The 20,249-nt window shown below is 39.8% G+C and overlaps 1 long non-coding RNA gene across 1 annotated transcript in view; it reads right to left on the bottom strand.

The window, feature by feature from the left end:
- Nucleotides 1–817: 817 nt before the first annotated feature.
- The window catches only part of LOC133609221 (uncharacterized), a 60,891-nt gene continuing 41,459 nt past the window's right edge, over nt 818–20,249 (bottom strand). The window contains exon 5 of the long non-coding RNA XR_009815678.1: nt 818–886. This is a non-coding gene — a long non-coding RNA (uncharacterized lncRNA). The remainder of the gene's footprint in view (nt 887–20,249) is intronic.

Below are 20,249 nucleotides of genomic sequence, written 5' to 3'. Positions count from 1 at the left end.
TAGATATATTTTACCTACAGAATCAGTAGACATGTTTCATTTAGCTTCATTGGTGTACCGCAGGGCTCATTTCCCAACCCGTTTACATTTCCATGTTATTCTTGCACCACTACGCCCAAAAAATTTAAATTGCTAACCTTCTTTGCAAAATGAACAACTTTTACAACGAATTCTGTCCAAAGTTAAGAGTAAAAATGATTTAAAAAATCGCACAATAAAGTGTATGGAGTTATAATAATTTAACCTACAAAATCAGATGACATGTTTTATTTAGCTTCATTGGTGTACCCCAGGGCTCAATCCCAGCCTGTTTGCCATGTTTTCCTTGCACCACTGCCCCTTAAAACGAGTCATTCCTTCTCTTTATTTTTTCTTCTCTTCTTTACAAAATGAACAACTTTTCCAACAAAAAAAGGATTACATCAAAAATTGCACAATACCCTGTATGAAATTGATACATTTTACCAACAGAACGAGGAGACTTTTTTTTTTTTTTAGCTTCATTGGTGTACCTCGGGGTCTTTCTTTTTAATGTGCTCATTTTCTTCACAAAATAAACAAATGTTCTAACTTACAAAATACACACATTTTCTAACTGATCCTGTCTAAAGTAAAGAGTAGAAAAAAATATATTTAATCAAAAATTGCATAATTTTACCTACAGAATCAGGAGATATGTTTCGTTTAGCATCTTTGGTGTGCCACAGGGTTCAACTACCTGCTTACATTTCCATGTTATTCGTGCACCACTACACCCTAATACGAATATTTTTTTTATTTTTGGCCATCTTCATTACAAAATTAACAACTTTTCCAACTAATCCTGTCCAAAGTTTAAAGCATGGGTCCTCAAAGTACAGCGTCCAAAATCCGTCCCGCAGGAAGTCTGAAGATGAAAAAAAATAACAATAATTGTATTTATAAATGTTTTTATTTTTTTATTCGTCCTTTCTAATCCATTTTCTACCGCTTGTTACTCTTGGTGTCTCCTAGCCGCTCAGGCAAATCAAATCATATTGTCTAAAAATGCATTTTCCCATCGATAACGTGACATCATCGCGCTTGGAAAATATATATATATATATATATATATGTATATATATATATATATATATATATATACAGTCGTTGTCAAAAGTTTACATACACTTGTAAAGAACATAATGTCATGGCTGTCTTGAGTTTCAAATAATTTCTACAACTCTTATTTTTTTGTGATAGAGTGACTGGAGCACACACTTGTTTGTCTCATTTTGTCCACCAAACGTTTTATGCTGTGTGTGAATACACAAAGGTAAGCTTTGTTGATTGTACTGAGAAGCTGGAGGGCTTATCAGGCATATTTGGTCAATCCATGACAGCAAACTAAACGGAGCTAACATGCTAAACAGGCTAACTGTATGTACAAATTGAGTCATTATGTCATATAATCTGTAGGCATATTTGAGCTCATTTATTTCCTTTACTTATGTCCTCTGTGTATTTAATTTATATTTGCATGTCTCATGTTATCTGTATTTAATATTGGTTGCACTTCTGATAGTTGTTTGTGTGCCATGTTGTTCCAGACCACAGCAAACGTTACCCAGCTCGCAAAGATTGTAATAAATCCATTACAAGAAGACAGCCTGCCATTTCCTTTAACTTGGACACACACATCTAGAGTCAAAAAGTTTGGGGACGCCTGGTTTAAAGGAACAAATGATCAAAAATTGTACAATAAGCTGTATGAAATTAGATTAACTTTACCTACAGAATCACGGAACATATTTAATTTAGCTTCATTGGTGTACCTCAGGGCTCAATTCCCAGCCCGTTTACATTTCCACGTTACTCCGGCACAGTCAATTTATATTTAAATTGCTCCCATTTCCTTATTGCACGAGCGCATATTAAAATTTGTCATTGAATTTAAAATTTCCATCTTCTCTCGGCAAAATGAAAAACTTTCTAATTGTTTCCAATTTGCACAAGGGTAAATTGAACATAACATAAGAGAGCCTGGCAAGGAAGCGGCATGCAGGATTGCGTATGTGATTTGGGAAATAGACTGCCTTCAGCTCGCAAAGGGCATGTGTTAATGAAAATACGAGAACAATATACTCCAGCGACTGTTAAGAGCGCTCGGGGGATCCATAACCCCGCTCTCGGCGAGCTGGAGCTTCACTGCATACAAAACCTCATAAACATTTTCCACCGTTCCGGCCTGCGAGGCATTGATCGCCACGCTCAGGGATTGTGGCGGACGAATAAACAGCCAATACTGTGCATTTCATCAAGGGGGGGTGGAGGAACGGGTTTAGGGCACACCAGTAAAACAAAAATAATTAGCAAGTATGAGTTTACATGACAAGCAAATAACACAGCAGCAGGATGTAACCATCTGCTAAATGGACTCATATACTCATTCCTATTTTTGGAGACTGCTTCGGAACATTTGGGGGAGGCGAGGGCTTGAGTCCTCACAATCACAGCAGTCGTGTTCACGGGAGAAGCGAACTCCGCCGCTAATGTCAGGTTAGAACCGGCGACTGACTGCACGTCAACTTGAGAGACTGCTGCTCTCCAAGCCTGCAATTATCTCCGAGCGTCTTCAGCCGAGAGAATGGCAGCTCACTCGCGCAAAAGGGGGTCGAGCTTTGTCTCGATTCATCAGCACCCGTTCCAGAGACAAGGGTAGCATTTAGACAAGTTCCAGGCACAGCCGTGGGCGTCGAAGCAGCTGAGGGCATGCACGGGTTTTAAAAAAAATCTAGCTGTCAAAATCTTTTCACTACAAAATATTCTTAAGAGTTAAAATTGTGTTTTAAACGCAAAAGCAAAAAGAAAAAACTGCTTTGTTGTTGGTTTGATTGACTATTTGCTCAAAAAGGTTTATTGTGTGAATGCTCCAAAGCATTATGGTTTTCTACACCAAAATGTATCTATTTATTATTATTGTGTGAATGCTCCAAAGCATTCACACATATGGTTTTCTACATCAAAATTCATCTATTTGTGGTGTGAATGCTCTAAAGCATTCACACATATGGTTTTCTACATCAAAATTCATCTATTTGTGGTGTGAATGCTCCAAAGCATTCACACATATGGTTTTCTACATCAAAATCCATCTATTTATTGTGTGAATGCTCCAAAACATTTACACATATGCTTTTCTACACTAACAATTCATCTAATTATTATTATTGTTTGAATGCTCCAAAGCATTCACACATATGGTTTTCTACATCAAAATGCATCTATTTATTGTGTGAATGCTCCAAAGCATTTACACATATGGTTTTCTACACCAAAAATGCATTTATTTATTGTTATTGTGTGAATGCTCCAAGCATTTTCCACACCAAAATTCATCTATTTATTATTATTGTGTGAATGCTCCAAAGCATTCACACATATTGTTTTCCACACCAAAATTCATCTAATTATTAAACTTCTTCAACTTCTTCTCCAGATTTTGGCGCGCTCTACCTTCCACATTCAAACTGTTCCAACATCAAACTGTTCAGCCTATTCGGGAATCGCGGGCTTTCCCTTGACAAATTCCAAAAATTCCCAGATTTCCCAGAATTCCAGGTTTTCCGGGACATTTTTCCCATTCAAAATGAATTGGCCATTTTTCAAACTTCCACCATTTCCACATTTTTCAACAGATTTATACAATTCCACCTTCAACACATTCCACCATCCTGGAAATTTAAACTACCTTTTTTTTTCCAAGTTAAAAAAATTCCAGGATTTTCCAGAAGTCTTGGTTTTCCAAAGCCCTATTTCCACCCTTTTTTCTGGCGACTACTCCTTCCACATTTTTCAACGCATTTAAACCGTTCCACCGTCAAAACATTCCAAAAACGAAGTTGTTTTTTGAGCTGGAAAAATTCCCGGTTTTCTCTAAATTCCAGGAATTCCGTAGTACCATTTCTCAATTCAACATGCTACTATTTCAACATTTCTCAACCAATTTGACTATTTGATTGACTATTTAGAGTGTGGAATCGAATTAACACCAAATTTGGTACGGACCTTTAGGGCAGTGTTTTTCAACTTTTTTTGAGCCAAGGCACATTTTTTGCGTTGAAAAAATCCGGAGGCACACCACCAGCAGAAATCAATAAAAGACGAAACTCAGTTGACAGTAAAAAGTCGCAATTGTTGGATATGACTTTAAACCATAACCAACCATTCATCAATATCGCTCTTGTCTCAAAGTAGGTGTACTGTCACCACCTGTCACATCACGCCGTGACTTATTTTGAGTTTCTTGCTGTTTTCCTGTGTGTAGTGTTTTAGTTCTTGTCTTGCGCTCCTATTTTGGTAGCCTTTTCTCTGTTTTTGGTATTTTCCTGTAGCAGTTTCATGTCTTCCTTTGAGCAATATTTCCCGCATCTACTTTGTTTTAGCAATCAAGAATATTTCAGTGGTTTTTATCCTTCTTTGTGGGGACATTGTTGATTGTCATGCCATGTTCGGATGTACATTGTGGACGCCGTCTTTGCTCCACAGTAAGTCTTTGCTGTCGTCCAGCATTCTGTTTTTGTTTACTTTGTAGCCAGTTCAGTTTTAGTTTCGTTCTGCATAGCCTTCCCTAAGATTCAATGCCTTTTCTTAGGGGCACTCACCTTTTGTTTATTTTTGGTTTAAGCATTAGACACCTTTTTACCTGCAAACTGCCTCCCGCTGTTTCTGACATCTACAAAGCAATTAGCTACCGGCTGCCACCTACCTATATGGAAGAGTATTACACGGTTACTCTGCCGAGATCTAGACAGCACCGACACTCAACAACAACACATCTTTTGCAGGACTATAATTACTGGTTTGCAAAAAATATTTTTAAACCAAATAGGTGAAATCAGATAATCTCCCACGGCACACCAGATTGTATCTCGCGGCACACTAGTTAGGGGCTGACAAGCATATGTGTGCCAAATTTCAGCAAGATTAGTGGAAAAACATGGCCGCCATCAAGAGAACCATGGGCAGTACATATAGAAAGTAATTGTCCATAAGTCATTGGCCATTTCTTTATTTTATGTTTGGAATGATTAGGTATTCAAATCTGTGTTACATAAAAAATAACATGGGATTGCCCAAACTTTTGCACATGACGTGTGCTGATAGCCAATTAGCTTGTGTTTAAATGGCATGCAATTAGCACAAAGAAACATACGGAAAAACACAGCAAGTGCAAACCGCAAACACAGGAAATAAAGAGGTGGAGTGCTTCAGCGGCTCAGCCCAGAGAGCGTAAAAAAGGCACACATGTCAAAGGGAGTCTGTCACTAGCGGCAAGGTCTGACAGAGTTCTGCGGGGATTTTGGTGACAGGCGAGAGAGGGCAAAAAGTGGCAGCTTAGACATGAAAATGCACTTTGTTAGCTGGGAAATTTCTCCTCTACACTCAAACTCTTCTGTCGGCTTCCACTATGACGTACACTTGCAGATTCAGCTAATCATTAAATACTCGCACATAGCATTGTAATTAGTAGACTGCTGATGCATTTTGGGTGCCCATTGTAATATATACCACATATCACACATAAAATATGTACAATTAAGGAGTGGGACAAAAGGACACAAACATTAGCTCTGGCATAGCTAGTGTATTTGCGCTAACTTTACACTTTTTAACAGCAACGTCGCTGAAAAAATAAAGAGATTAAACAGACCTCATGTTTAAAACCGACTATCAAATATACAAAACCCAAAACCAGTGAAGTTGGCACGTTGTGTAAATGGTAAATAAAAACTAGGATTTGCAAATCCTTTTCAACCTATATTCAATTGAGTACACTGCAAAGACAAGATACTTAACGTTTGAACTGAGAAACCTTGTTATGTTGCTACATATGTAAGTGCAAGTTAAAACTCTATGCAAAGCGAAAGCCATTTATCAACTACACCCAGAATCGCAGCCGGCTTTGCTGGGCCCGTGCACATCTAAGATGGACTGATGCAAAGTGGAAAAGTGTTTTGTGGTCTGACGAGTCCACATTTCAAATTGTTTTTGGAAACTGTGGACGTTGCGTTCTCCGGAAAAAAGAGGAAAATAACTATCTGGATTGTTATAGGCGCAAAGTTAAAAAGCCAGCATCTGTGATGGTATTGGGGGTGTATTAGTGCCCAAGACATGCATGGGTAACTTACACATCTGTGAAGGCACCATTAATGCTGAAAGGTACATACAGGTTTTGGAGCAACATATGTTGCCATCCAAGCAATGTTATCATGGACGGCCCTGCTTATTTCAGCAAGACAATGCCAAGCCACATTCTGCATGTGTTACAACAGCGTGGCTTCATAGTAAAAGAGTGCGGGTACTAGACTGGCCTGCCTGTTGTCCAGACCTGTCTCCCATTGAAAATGTGTGGCGCATTACGAAGCGTAAAATACGACAATGAATACCAGACTGTTGAACAACTTAAGCTGTACATCAAGCAAGAATGGGAAATAATTCCACCTGAAAAGCTTAAAAAATTGGTCTCCTCAGTTCCCAAATGTTTACCGAGTGTTGTTAAAAGGAAAGGCCATGTAACACAGTGGTAAAAATGCCCCTGTGCCAACTTTTTTGCAATGTGTTGCTGCCATTAAATTCTAAGTTAATGATTGTTTGCAAAAAAAAATGAAGTTTCTCAGTTCGAACATTAAATATCTTGTCTTTGCAGTCTATTCAATTGAATATAAGTTGAAAAGGATTTGCAAATCATTGTATTCTGTTTTTATTTACCATTTACACAACGTGCCAACTTCACTGGTTTTGGGTTTTGTAGTTAGCAGAACTCCAGGTTTTTTTTTAAAGACGTGTAGCAAACCCTGATTTTTCATTAAATTTGTTTTACTATTTGATAAATTTTCACAAAGTCCGCCATAATATAATGAATATTCAAACGTATTGCTAATTAGTTATAATAAACGACAGGCACAAACTGATTCAAAATGACACCAAAAAGGATTGTACTATTATGTATAGGTAATGTATTACATATAATGTATAAGTTATAAGTTGTTATACATTTAGTTTTTGTGGAAATTAGTCGAGTAAAATAATATATATGTTTTTAATCACTTTTTCGAAAATCAGGAATCTATTTAGAAGCTAAATAAATACGAATTTGCAATTCAGGTGGGAATCCATTTCTTTCGGCACCCCTAACGAGTAGTAAGGATATGAAATTTTACAATTCACCTCGGTTGCAATTCTCATGGTGACGATCCGATGCTTGATTTATACACAGTTCTCGATTCAAATCGAGTATTTGGTATATAAATGATAACAAAACTTTTTTAGAACAGGTTACCTTTACAAAAGCTCCTCCTTTGGTCTGCTGATGTATGACGTATGCACGCAGTGAGTGAGTGCAGAGATGGCCTCAAAAAATTCTTGAAAGTTTTGAATCAATTCGGAATTTGAGTAATTAAGAATTTCGATTCGGATGCACCGTATTTCCCGGACTATAAGGCGCACTTAAAAAAAAAAAATTCTCAAAACGTACGGAATAATTCAGGATTTTGCTTATCGACCTCGAAGCAATTTATTTGGTACATCGTGTAATGATAAGTGTGACCGGTAGATGGCAGTCAAACATAAGAGTACGTGTAAGCTGCACTATGTTGGCAATATGACTCAAGTAAACAACACCAACATGTTATATGTTCCATTGAAAATATAGAACATTACACACGATGCTCAAAAATCTATCAAAATGTTTTAGTACGACTTTGGTAAGCTATGAAGCCGCACCGCTTGATGGATTGTCGGCGCATTAAACATACGAGTATTATTATGGTGTGTGTATAAGGTAAGACATATTATCTGGCGTTTTGTTTCGCAATATTATGCAAAAGCAACTTTTCTTACCTTCTGGCACCTGCTGATCTGTATTTGGGATCTGCGCAAATCCTGAAAAATTGCGCGCGTCCGCCTTTGTAGTCCGCGCAGACACCGTAGTCGATAAGCTTCTTCTTTTTCTGTATCTTCTTGTTATGGAACATTCATCCTCCGCTGTTGCCATTTCTAATATAAAGTAGTGTAAAGTTCTTACTTATATCTGTCAGTAAACTCGCCATGAAAGCGCTAAAACCAACCGGTGTAGTGAGTTTATATTATTCACCCAAGGAACTTTGGTTATTAGAGAGTTCCGGTCGCGGGACACATTTCCGGCCTTGTTTCCGGATGAGAAGATGCTTTTCACACTTCTTCCACTCCCGTCTTTGCACTCTACAACAAAGATGACTGGGAGAAGACGCTGCCGAAGGTGAGCCACGCAAATAAGACCGCCCACAAAACGGCCCATCCGGAAGCGACTGTCAGAAAGCGGCTTGAAGATGATCTGTAAAACATAATCTATGCAACATTTTGACCAAAGAACCACCATTACATGTTATGTAGACCACAAGGAAGTGTTTTCATTATAGAAAAAAAAAAAAAATAATATGACTCCTTTAATGCGCCCTATAATCCGGTGCGCCTTATATATGAAAATCGAAAATAGACCATTAATCGGCAGTGCGCCTTATAATCCGGTGTGCCCTATGGTCCGGAAAATACAGTAAATCAACCCGTAACGAGGAGTGCTGTGGCATTAACGAAAATGCTTTCAATTAAAGATTCTTGTTACAGCAATAAGGCAATTGTTTTACATTTCAAATGCTTGCAAAATTTGACAGCAGTTTTGTGGGCGTTTGCCGGCAATATCATTCTTGTGTGTGAAGAAAACTTTGATAGCAGCGCACAATCTTGAGCAAAATGTACAGTAGAGAGTTAGAAACATACTTTTGGATAAGGGCAAGCAGATGGTGTGCACACGTTGGCAAATGACAGTATTCTGAGGTGTTTTTTGCAACTTTTGACAAACACAAATATGCCTCCTCATGTAAACAAGCCCTAATATGCTGGGGTGAAAATAATGACAGAATACAGCATTTATGTGGCACATTATTCCCACTATATTTGTGGTTTAGGACATCTATTATACTGAAAAACACTCCAACTATGAATTGTTTCTTGTATTCTAATTGCGGCTGTCAAAATACACGCTTTAACTCATGCGATTCTTTACTATCGCATTGATCACGTACAATCACAGATTACTCACTCAATTTATTTTGACCGCACATGCTCCTTTGATTTAACCGCGGGTGGTCACCTAAAAGGCAGCTTAGGGTCTTTTACGGTCAGTTATCAGGTCAATGCATATGTTAGTGACAGGCATTCAAGTAAAACATTAGAAAACCATTTTTTTGTGACATTCTGACAGTAAAATTGCATTTGTGCCAAAATATTGGGGTCATTTGTAAAGCGAATTGAAATTATGCACGCAAGTAATTTACTGCAATTAAACAAAATGCAAATGTGTGAAACCTGATTAAAACATTTAATCATTTGACAGCACTCGTATTAAGTTGAAGGGGAACTACACTTTTTTGGGAATTTTGTCCAACATTTACAATCCTTATGGTAAGACAAGAACACCCATGTACTTCTCTTTTTGAAGCATTCTGAATCAAAAATAAACGCAAGCAAAAGTCAGTTAAAGGGGAACATTATCACCAGACCTATGTAAGCGTCAATATATACCTTGATGTTGCAGAAAAAAGACCATATATTTTTTTAACCGATTTCCAAACTCTAAATGGGTGAATTTGGCGAATTAAACGCCTTTCTATTATTCGCTCTCAGAGCGATGACGTCACAACGTGACGTCACATCGGGAAGCAATCCGCCATTTTCTCAAATCAGCTCTGTTATTTTCCGTTTTTTCGACTGTTTTCCGTACCTTGGAGACATCATGCCTCGTCGGTGTGTTGTCGGAGGGTGTAACAACACGAACAGGGACGGATTCAAGTTGCACCAGTGGCCCAAAGATGCAAAAGTGGCAAGAAATTGGATGTTTGTTCCGCACACTTTACAGACGAAAGTTATGCTACGACAGAGATGGCAAGAATGTGTGGATATCCTGCGACACTCAAAGCAGATGCATTTCCAACGATAAAGTCAAAGAAATCTGCCGTCAGACCCCCATTGAATCTGCCGGAGTGTGTGAGCAATTCAGGGACAAAGGACCTCTGTAGCACGGCAAGCAATGGCGGCAGTTTGTTCCCGCAGACGAGCGAGCTAAACCCCCTGGATGTCTTGGCTCATACCGTCCCTTATGCCACCGAAGATGATCAAGAGAAGAATATCGACCCTAGCTTCCCTGGCCTGCTGACATCGACTCCAAAACTGGACAGATCAGCTTTCAGGAAAAGAGAGCGGATGAGGGTATGTCTACAGAATATATTAATTGATGAAAATTGGGCTGTCTGCACTCTCAAAGTGCATGTTGTTGCCAAATGTATTTCATATGCTGTAAACCTAGTTCATAGTTGTTAGTTTCCTTTAATGCCAAACAAACATACCAATCGTTGGTTAGAAGGCGATCGCCGAATTCGTCCTCGCCTTCTCCCGTGTCGCTGGCTGTCGTGTCGTTTTCCTCGGTTTCGCTTGCATACGGTTCAAACCGATATGGCTCAATAGCTTCAGTTTCTTCTTCAATTTCGTTTTCGCTACCTGCCTCCACACTACAACCATCCGTTTCAATACATGCATAATCTGTTGAATCGCTTAAGCCGCTGAAATCCGAGTCTGAATCCGAGCTAATGTCGCTATAGCTTGCTGTTCTTTCCGCCATGTTTGTTTGTGTTGGCATCACTATGTGACGTCACAGGAAAATGGACGGGTGTATATAACGATGGTTAAAATCAGGCACTTTGAAGCTTTTTTTAGGGATATTGCGTGATGGGTAAAATTTTGAAAAAAACTGGGAACTGATTTTTAATGGTTTTAACCCTTCTGAAATTATAAATAAATGATAAATGGGTTGTACTTGTATAGCGCTTTTCTACCTTCAAGGTACTCAAAGCGCTTTGACACTACTTCCACATTTACCCATTCACACACACATTCACACACTGATGGAGGGAGCTGCCATGCAAGGCGTTAACCAGCACCCATCAGGAGCAAGGGTGAAGTGTCTTGCTCAGGACACAACGGACATGACGAGGTTGGTACTAGGTGGGGATTGAACCAGGGACCCTTGGGTCGCGCACGGCCACTCTTCCACTGCGCCACACCGTGATAATGTTCCCCTTTAACAATGCAGCCAAAGGGAGTCGTTCTATTCCGCCTGTAAAGCGCTTCACAAAACATGCAAAAACAGCCATCAACGTTGTATATACATGCTGTAGGTATATATGTAATGTAGTAACAGGCACATTCATAATAACATGTATTATTTACGTATTTTGCTCATTTTAAGTTTAAGGCAGCACACTAATTTTACAGACGCATCACAACGCTACTAATCATGCAGACTTCATGAGAGCCAACAACATAAACTTTAGGACAAATGATGATGCAGAACCTTATATTTTTGAGCCTGAATATAGGGAGGATGATCTACAAGTTTTAGAAGCTGTGTGCTAAACAGATCCAGCTTCAGCGAAACACTAAGCATCATGTAGCAGTACTGCTAAATGCTAAATAAGAAGTAAAAACTACAAACATAATATAACTTACTGTACAATGTCTGCTCTCACTAGGATGCCGACTGACGGGATGTTCATATCTTCCTGTTTGGATGAAGAATTTATCAGAATCTTCACACAGGTTTAAAATAATGTTGCCGCAAACAAGCGTCTTTTCGTGTTTTGCCATCTCCAAATTTAAGTGGAATGTCAAAGTTGACCAACTTCCTGGTTTATGGCCACAACCTTCTACTATCCAGGTGAGAGGCATGATTTATAATCTTTCCTTCAACAAACTCCAAAGCGATGCAGCAGCTAAGTTTGTCAATACAGCAGCTCAAAGGGGAACTGTACTTTTTTGGAATTTTGCCTATTGTTCACAATCATTATGAAAGACATGACGACAGAGGGATTTTTTAGAATTGTGAAGCGACTGGGATGAGAATCAGCACCTCCAAGTCCGAGTCCATGGTTCTCGCCCGGAAAAGGGTGGAGTGCCATCTCCGGGTTGGGGAGGAGAGCTTGCCCCAAGTGGAGGAGTTCAAGTACCTCGGAGTCTTGTTCACGAGTGAGGGAAGAGTGGATCGTGAGATCGACAGGCGGATCGGTGCGGCGTCTTCAGTAATGCAGACGCTGTATCGATCTGTTGTGGTGAAGAAGGAGCTGAGCCGGAAGGCAAAGCTCTCAATTTACCGGTCGATCTACGTTCCCATCCTCACCTATGGTCATGAGCTTTGGGTTATGACCGAAAGGACAAGATCACGGGTACAAGCGGCAGAAATGAGTTTCCTCCGCCGGGTGGCGGGGCTCTCCCTTAGAGATAGGGTGAGAAGCTCTGTCATCCGGGGGGAGCTCAAAGTAAATCCGCTGCTCCTCCACATCGAGAGGAGCCAGATGAGGTGGTTCGGGCATCTGGTCAGGATGCCACCCGAACGCCTCCCTAGGGAGGTGTTTAGGGCACGTCCGACCGGTAGGAGGCCGCGGGGAAGACCCAGGACACGTTGGGAAGACTATTTCTCCCGGCTGGCCTGGGAACGCCTCGGGGTCCCACAGGAAGAGCTGGACAAAGTGGCTGGGGAGAGGGAAGTCTGGGCTTCCCTGCTTAGGCTGCTGCCCCCGCGACCCGACCTCGGATAAGCGGAAGAAGATGGATGGATGGATGGATGGAATTCTGAATATCAAATAAACATACATGTACATAAAAGTCCGCTTACAGTGGAGCCAATGGGAGGTCCTCCATTCCACCCATAAAATCAGAAAAATAAATATTCAAAAACCACAAACAATACTCCATTTACATGTTGTGACTTAAATATCAACCAAGTATTATTAGTCATATTGTTATTAAAAGCGCTAACACAGAGAAACTATTTAAAGCGGCGCCGTGATCACTATCGTGTGTCCGTATGTTTACATCGACTGGTCTGCTGCTTATGTAAATTTATTCTACGTCATAAATTAAGCATCTCACCTGGACAGAAAAAGTCTGAGGAGGCAATCCGACAAGTTGGGACACTTTGACAGCCATTTAGGACCCAGAAATGGCGAGAACGACACAAAAAGACACTTGGTCCCCACACAACCCCCACCCCGTTTCTTTGCGAGGATTATGAGACATTCTTCATATTAATGGGAATATATGAACATCCTAGCAGTCGGCATCCTAATGACAGCAGACCCTGTACAGTAAGTGATGTTGTATTATGTTGGTGAGCAGTGACGTGCAGTCACTAGAGGCAGGTGAGGCGGGGCCTCACCTGCCATCATGGAAAGAAAAAAAATGTAAAAAGAATTTGTTTTTATTAAATTGCTATATGTATCCAGTGATTATACTATAAAGTTTTTTTCCATTTAACTTCACCCGTTTTAGATTATTTTTATTTAAAATCGCTGAATTTTCACATTTGCCGTTCAAATACTGAAAAGAGACGGTGCGGTGATCAGCAGCCAGTTGAGGCACGTCACTCAGTTGTGCCTCAACATGGATTGCTGACTCGGCTGACTGCTGGCCTGCTGTGCAGTGAGACCGTATTGCTATATGAATTATATTATACATTTCCATAGTTTAGTTAGCTGAGGTATATAATGTACAGTGTATTTTGTCAACAACTGTATGTGTGTAACGTATTTCTTGTGCTGAGCAATCATAAAACGGCTGCAAAAGACGCCTCCTGCACCCTCGCCGTAGAATGCACGGCAACCCCTGACGGGAGTGTTATATCAACTAAAGCCCACACTTAAACTTTCCACGTGCAAGATTGAATCTATTTAAAAAAAGTTATTACATAAGAAGCCAAAAAGTGCAAAAACAATAATGTTCGTGTTGGAGGAGTTGTGAATGACTGCTGGGACACATCATTAGGTACACCCGCAGACTGCAGGTGTACCTAATTCACAACTCCTCCAACACGAACATTATTGTTTTTGCACTTTTTGGCTTCTTATTAAATAACTTTTGTAACCTATTTTTATGGGCTTTCCTCTTTGTGATGTTAAGTTCCTGTTATGCGCTGTTATACAGTATATGCCTTGAGCTCTTATTTTGAAGGCGCTAAGAGCGGAAGTGATGACACGGAGTGGAGCGGAAGTTTTTGAAAGAATGTAAATAAAGTGGTCCTCGTGTAAACTGGAGCCTCCGTGTTTGTTATTTTGTAGTTTCATACAGTATAGGCGACATTTATAAACCCTCGGTTACACTTTTTTAAATAGATTCAATCTTGCACGTGGAAAGTTTAAGTGAGGGCTTTAGTTGATATAACACTCTCGTCAGGGGGTGCATTAATCCAGCACAACAGCGGCTCATGGATTTAATTTATAAGTAAAGGTAAGACCATAATAACGTTTTTTTTATTAAATGTGCTTTTTTGTGTGCTACAGTTTATATGTGTAAAGTTAAAGTTAAGTTAAAGTACCAATGATTGTCACACACACACTAGGTGTAATGAAATGTGTCCTCTGCATTTGACCCATCCCCTTGTTCACCCCCTGGGAGGTGAGGGGAGCAGTGGGCAGCAGCGGCGCCGCCCCCGGGAATCATTTTTGGTGATTTAACCCCCAATTCCAAGCCTTGATGCTGAGTGCCAAGCAGGGAAGAATGCTGGTATGAGCTTTTAAACATAACCCGTTAACTGCTGCCAATCAAATGGTGAATAAGATACTCTTTAGGGTTCATATGTTTGTAAATCTGACTGTGATGAAGTCAGTGCCTCACCAGCCATCAACCTCACCGCACGTCACTGTTGGTGAGTAATAATTAGTGATGAATGGGAAAAAAAAGCAAACATTGTGATGCGTTATTGAAATTAAAATGATCAAAATACGTAAATATTAAATGTTATTATACATGTGCCTGTTACTACCTTACATATATTCTTTCATCATGTATATAAAAACTTAATGGAGGTGTTTAGATGTTTTTTTAAAAGCTTTATAGGCATAATCAAGCAGCTCCAATAGGCTCCATGATAAGCAGACTTTTGATCACATTTATTTAATATTTAGAATGCATTAAAAAAAATAAAATCTTTAATAATGATTGTGAACAATAGACAAAATAAAAATAAAAAAATAAGATAATACCTTCTGTAGTAAAGTTCTGTGGTCAGATGAAACAAAAATGTAGCTGTTTGGCCACAATACCCAGCAATATGTTTGGAGGAGAAAAAGTGAGGCCTTTAATCCCAGGAACACCATTCCTACCGTCAAGCAAGGTGGTGGTAGAATTATGCTCTGGGCCTGTTTTGCTGCCAATGGAACTTGTGCTTTACAGAGAGTAAATGGGACAATGAAAAAGGAGGATTACCTCCAAATTCTTCAGGACAACCTAAAATCATCAGCTCGGGGGTTGGGTCTTGGGCGCAGTTGGGTGTACCAACACGTCAAAAGTGGTAAAGGAATGGCTAAATCAGGCTAGAATGAAGGTTTTAGAATGGCCTTCCCAAAGTCCTGACAATGCTGAAGAAACAAGTCCATGTCAGAAAACCAACAAATTTAGCTGAACTGCACCAATTTTGTCAAGAGCAGTGGTCAAAAATTCAACCAGAAGCTTGTGAATGGCAACCAAAAGCACCTTATTGCAGTGAAACTTGCCAAGGGACATGTAAGCAAATATTAACATTGCTGTATGTATACTTTTGACCCAGCAGATTTGGTCACATTTTCAGTAGACCCATAATAAATTCATAAAATAACCAAACTTCATGAATTATTTTTTTTGTGACAAACAAGTATGTGCTCCAATCACTCTATCACAAAAAAATAAGAGTTGTAGAAATTATTGGAAACTCAAGACAGCCATGACAAGTGTGTCACACCACGGTGAGGGATGTCTTGTCTTGGTTTTTTCTGTCTTGTGATTTGCATGTTTTAGTTTGAAAAGTAACTCTCCTCTCGTTTCAGGTCACTTGCCCTTCCTTTTGTGTCATCAGTCTGACGTCATCCCTGTTCCCTGATTGTTTCCACCTGTTCCCTATTACCCTCATGTGTCTTATAAGCCCACTCCTCCCTTTGTTCTGTGCCAGATTGTCTCGTTTATTCGTGCTCTCTAGCTTCCATGCCCATGTCTTGCCTTACCTTGCCTCGTCTCTTGCTTATGTGCCTTGATCCTGAATCCCTTCTTGCTATTTTGAGTTTTCCTTTCTTCCTCCTCAGCAGAGAGATTTGTTGTTATTTAGTTTATTCAGCCGAAGTGGTGAGTTATCAGTTATTTTTCATTCTTTCCTCAAATTTTTGAGTGACAATTTTTGTTATACTTTATTAGATTAAATAATGTAGAATTTTTCATAGCTGTTGTTTCTTCCTCCTGTTGGAGCGTTTTTTGTTAATACATTTTATAGCATATACGGCGCCAATTATAGTTCGTCTTTGTTTTTGTGTTTTCCTCCGTTCGGAGTGATTTTCGGTTGTTCCTATTTTTTGGAACCTTTTTCGCCGATTAGTTTTTTGGTTAATATAGATATTGTAATTCCTTGACTTTGGAGGTGAAAGGAAGCTGTCAAAATAAAAGCCTGTCATAGTTCCCTACTCTGCATCTGAGTCCTATCCTTTTTACCAAGCCTGACAAAGTGTATGTAAACTTTAGACCACAATTGTAAATGCATGTCCTGAAGTACAAATTGACCACAGGTTCAACAACAAACATACAGTAGTTAAAGTAACAGCATTTTTCTGCACAAGTAGTTAAAGTAACAGCATTTTTTGCACAAGAAAACTACCCAGTGACCCTTCATTGACCCAAAATGATGTTTACCCAGCATCCCGCTCCCGCCAAGCTGTGGCGGACGCGCCACGCCATCTGGACGGCTCGGAGAAATATGGTCGCTGCGTGAATGTCTGGACGACGAGGGCACGGCGCGGGTTATGCTTTGTAGCTGGTAAAATGTTTACGGTGACTAAGAGCTGGGCGGCGGGCCAAGGACGTCGACGGTTGAAATGGAGCCGCCGAACCATTTGCATGTTCGCTGGCGTGCTGTAAATCCCCCATTAAACACCTTCCTAACCACTCGCCCTCCTGTGCAGGTGACACGGTGAGAGATAACTCCATTTGCCTCCTATAGCTAATTGGATTAGTGCTTACGGCGCTACAATAGCGGCTGCATTTAGAATGGCGGAGGAGGAGGGGAGCCAATTTTCCAGCAAAATGAGCTTTGCTTCAGGTAAAGAGAGGGCGGGGGAAACTCCCATGGAGAAACAGAGCCGCTATCCGTGACCGGAATGTGGCTTCAAAGCAGGTTTATTCAGCAGCTGAAGCACATTTTACGCGAACAATGCCGCCAACTAATTACACGCGTTAATGGGAGGCGGTCGCGTTCTTTAGCTCGCGGCCACGCAGGAACTTCAGCTGGAGAGCTCGCTTCATTTTACACAACAGCTTTACATTTCCAAACACACATAATGGATAGATTGTCTTTTTAATGTGACTATTCTACAATATGATTTACCAGAACCGAGTATGACTTCAGATAATAAACAAACCACTGAAACTAACTGCTTGCTCGTTAAATGGACATTGTATGATAAATCTCAAAAGTAGAGGTATAAAACTACCAGGAAAGAAACTTTTATATTAGCGGTGCCGACTGGCCACTATAGGGTTCTACGGTATACCGGTATCATTATAGTACCGCGATACTAATGAATCATATACGGCCCCGTCGTCGTCATGTCATGACATTGCTGGTTTACGAGCAGACGAGCATGTTCGGCAGCGCACAATCACAAAGTACTTACAAGCAGACAATGTGTGTAGACAGAAAAGGGAGAATGGACGCATTTTGACTTAAAAACTAACAATAAAGGTGAAGTTATAACTAGAGATGTCCGATAATATCGGACTGCCGATGTTATCGGCCGATAAATGCTTTAAAATGTAATATCGGAAATTATCGGTATCGGTTTCAAAAAGTAAAATGTATGACTTTTTAAAACGCCGCTCTGTACACGGTCGTAGGGAGAAGTACAGAGCGCCAATAAACCTTAAAGGCACTGCCTTTGCGTGGCGGCCCAGTCACATAATATCTACGGCTTTTCACACACACAAGTGAATGCAAGGCATACTTGGTCAACAGCCATACAGGTCACACTGAGGGTGGCCGTATAAGCAACTTTAACACTGTTACAAATATGCGCCACACTGTGAACCCACACCAAACAAGAATGACAAACACATTTCGGGAGAACATCCGCACCGTAACACAACATAAACACAACAGAACAAATACCCAGAAGCCCTTGCAGCACTAACTCTTCCGGGACGCTACAATATACACCCCCCGCTACCTCCCTCCCCCCCAACCCCGCCCACCGCACCCTCCTCATGTCCCAAATTCCAAGCTGCTGTTTTGAGGCATGTTAAAAAAAATAATGCACTTTGTGACTTCAATAATAAATATGGCAGTGCCATGTTGGCATTTTTTTCCATAACTTGAGTTGATCTATTTTGGAAATCCTTGTTACATTGTTTAATGCATCCAGCGGGGCATCGCAACAAAATTAGGCATAATAACGTGTTAATTCCACGACTGTATATATCGGTATCGGTTGATATCGGAATCGGTAATTAAGAGTTGGACAATATCGGAATATCGGATATCGGCAAAAAAGCCATTATCGGACATCTCTAGTTATAACACTGGAACGCCCTCAGGAAGAGGTGCTTTAAGACATGGCTAGCTAAGTAGCGGTTAAAGTCCAGCCCCAGTCGGCAGTGTTTTAGCTACTTCTAAATCACTCATCCTCGCCTCCATGGTGACCAATAAAGTAAGTTTCTTACAAGTATCATCCCTGCAAGACAAGGAATAGCTAAACATACTTCACTACACACCGTAGCTCACCGGTGTCAAAATGAAAACAAACGCCATTGGTGGATCTACACCTGACATCCACTGTAATGATACCAAGTACAGTAGCGTATCTAGTCGATACTACTATGATTACGTCGATATTTTTTGGCATCACAACATCTTCTTTCGTTTAAAAAAAATCCATATTATGTTTATAAACTCAGGAAATATGTCCCTGGACACATGAGGACTTTGAATATGACCAATGTATGATCCTGTAACTACTTGGTATCGGACTGATAACCAAATATATAACATAAAGTAACAAGAAACACGTCAATAATGAATAAAGCAAAACATGTTCTTGACGAAAAATCACTTCATATTCTCTACTGCTCACTAAAGTTACCATATCTGATGTTATTGTGTAGAAATATGGGGAAACAACTACAAATGTGCGCTTCATTCACTAACGGTGTTACAAAAAAATCTATTAGAGTAATACGTAATGTTGGATATGGAGAACATACAAACCCTTTATTTATTGAATTAAAAATATTGAAATTCAACGATTTGGTGCATTTGCAAACAGCTAAAATTATGTACAAAGCAAACTATAACCTGCTACCCAAGAACGTACAACAATTCTTCTCAACAATAGAGGGGAAATATTACCTTAGAAGACAATCTAATTTAATACACTTGTATGCATGTACAACACTTAATACCTTTAGTATATCAGTATGTGGAATTAAATTATGAAATGCATTGAGCAAGGAAATCAAATAAAGCACCAATATGATTCAGTTTAAGAGACTTTTCAAACTACTAGTGTTCACAAAGTACACTAGGGATGTCCCGATCCAGGTTTTTGCACTTCCGATCCGATACCGATATTGTTTTTGCACTTCCGATCCGTTACCGATACTGACCGATACCGATACTGACCGATAATGGCCTATCCGAGCATGTATTAAAGTTTAAAGTTATTTAGCCTACTTAGTTGTCAGAATCATGTTGAAAAGGGTTTTAGTACTCTTGATAACAACTAGCCAGCTGAATTAGGGGAGTTTGAATAATACACAATGGTTGGTAACAAGAAACTGACCTGTTTATTCAAGGATAAACACAAAATAGACAAAATTATACATGACAAACAGAAATGGCATCATTGAAACAAGGGCTGGGCGATATGGCCTTTTTTTAATATTGCGATATTTTAAGGCCATATCGCGATACACGATATATATCTCGATATTTTGCCTTAGCCTTGAATGAACACTTGATGCATATAATCACAGCAGTATGATGATTCTATGTGTTTTGATTGATTGATTGAGACTTTTATTAGTAGGTTGCACAGTGAAGTACATATTCCGTACAATTGACCACTAAATGGTAACACCCGAATAAGTTTTTCAACTTGTTTAAGTCGGGGTCCACGTAAATTGATTCATGATAC

The sequence above is a fragment of the Nerophis lumbriciformis genome, linkage group LG07, assembly GCF_033978685.3.
Source record: "Nerophis lumbriciformis linkage group LG07, RoL_Nlum_v2.1, whole genome shotgun sequence".
Taxonomy (NCBI): Eukaryota; Metazoa; Chordata; class Actinopteri; order Syngnathiformes; family Syngnathidae; genus Nerophis; species Nerophis lumbriciformis.
Note: the sequence above shows the minus strand (reverse complement) of the source record. Positions and strands in the feature narration are given on the sequence as shown.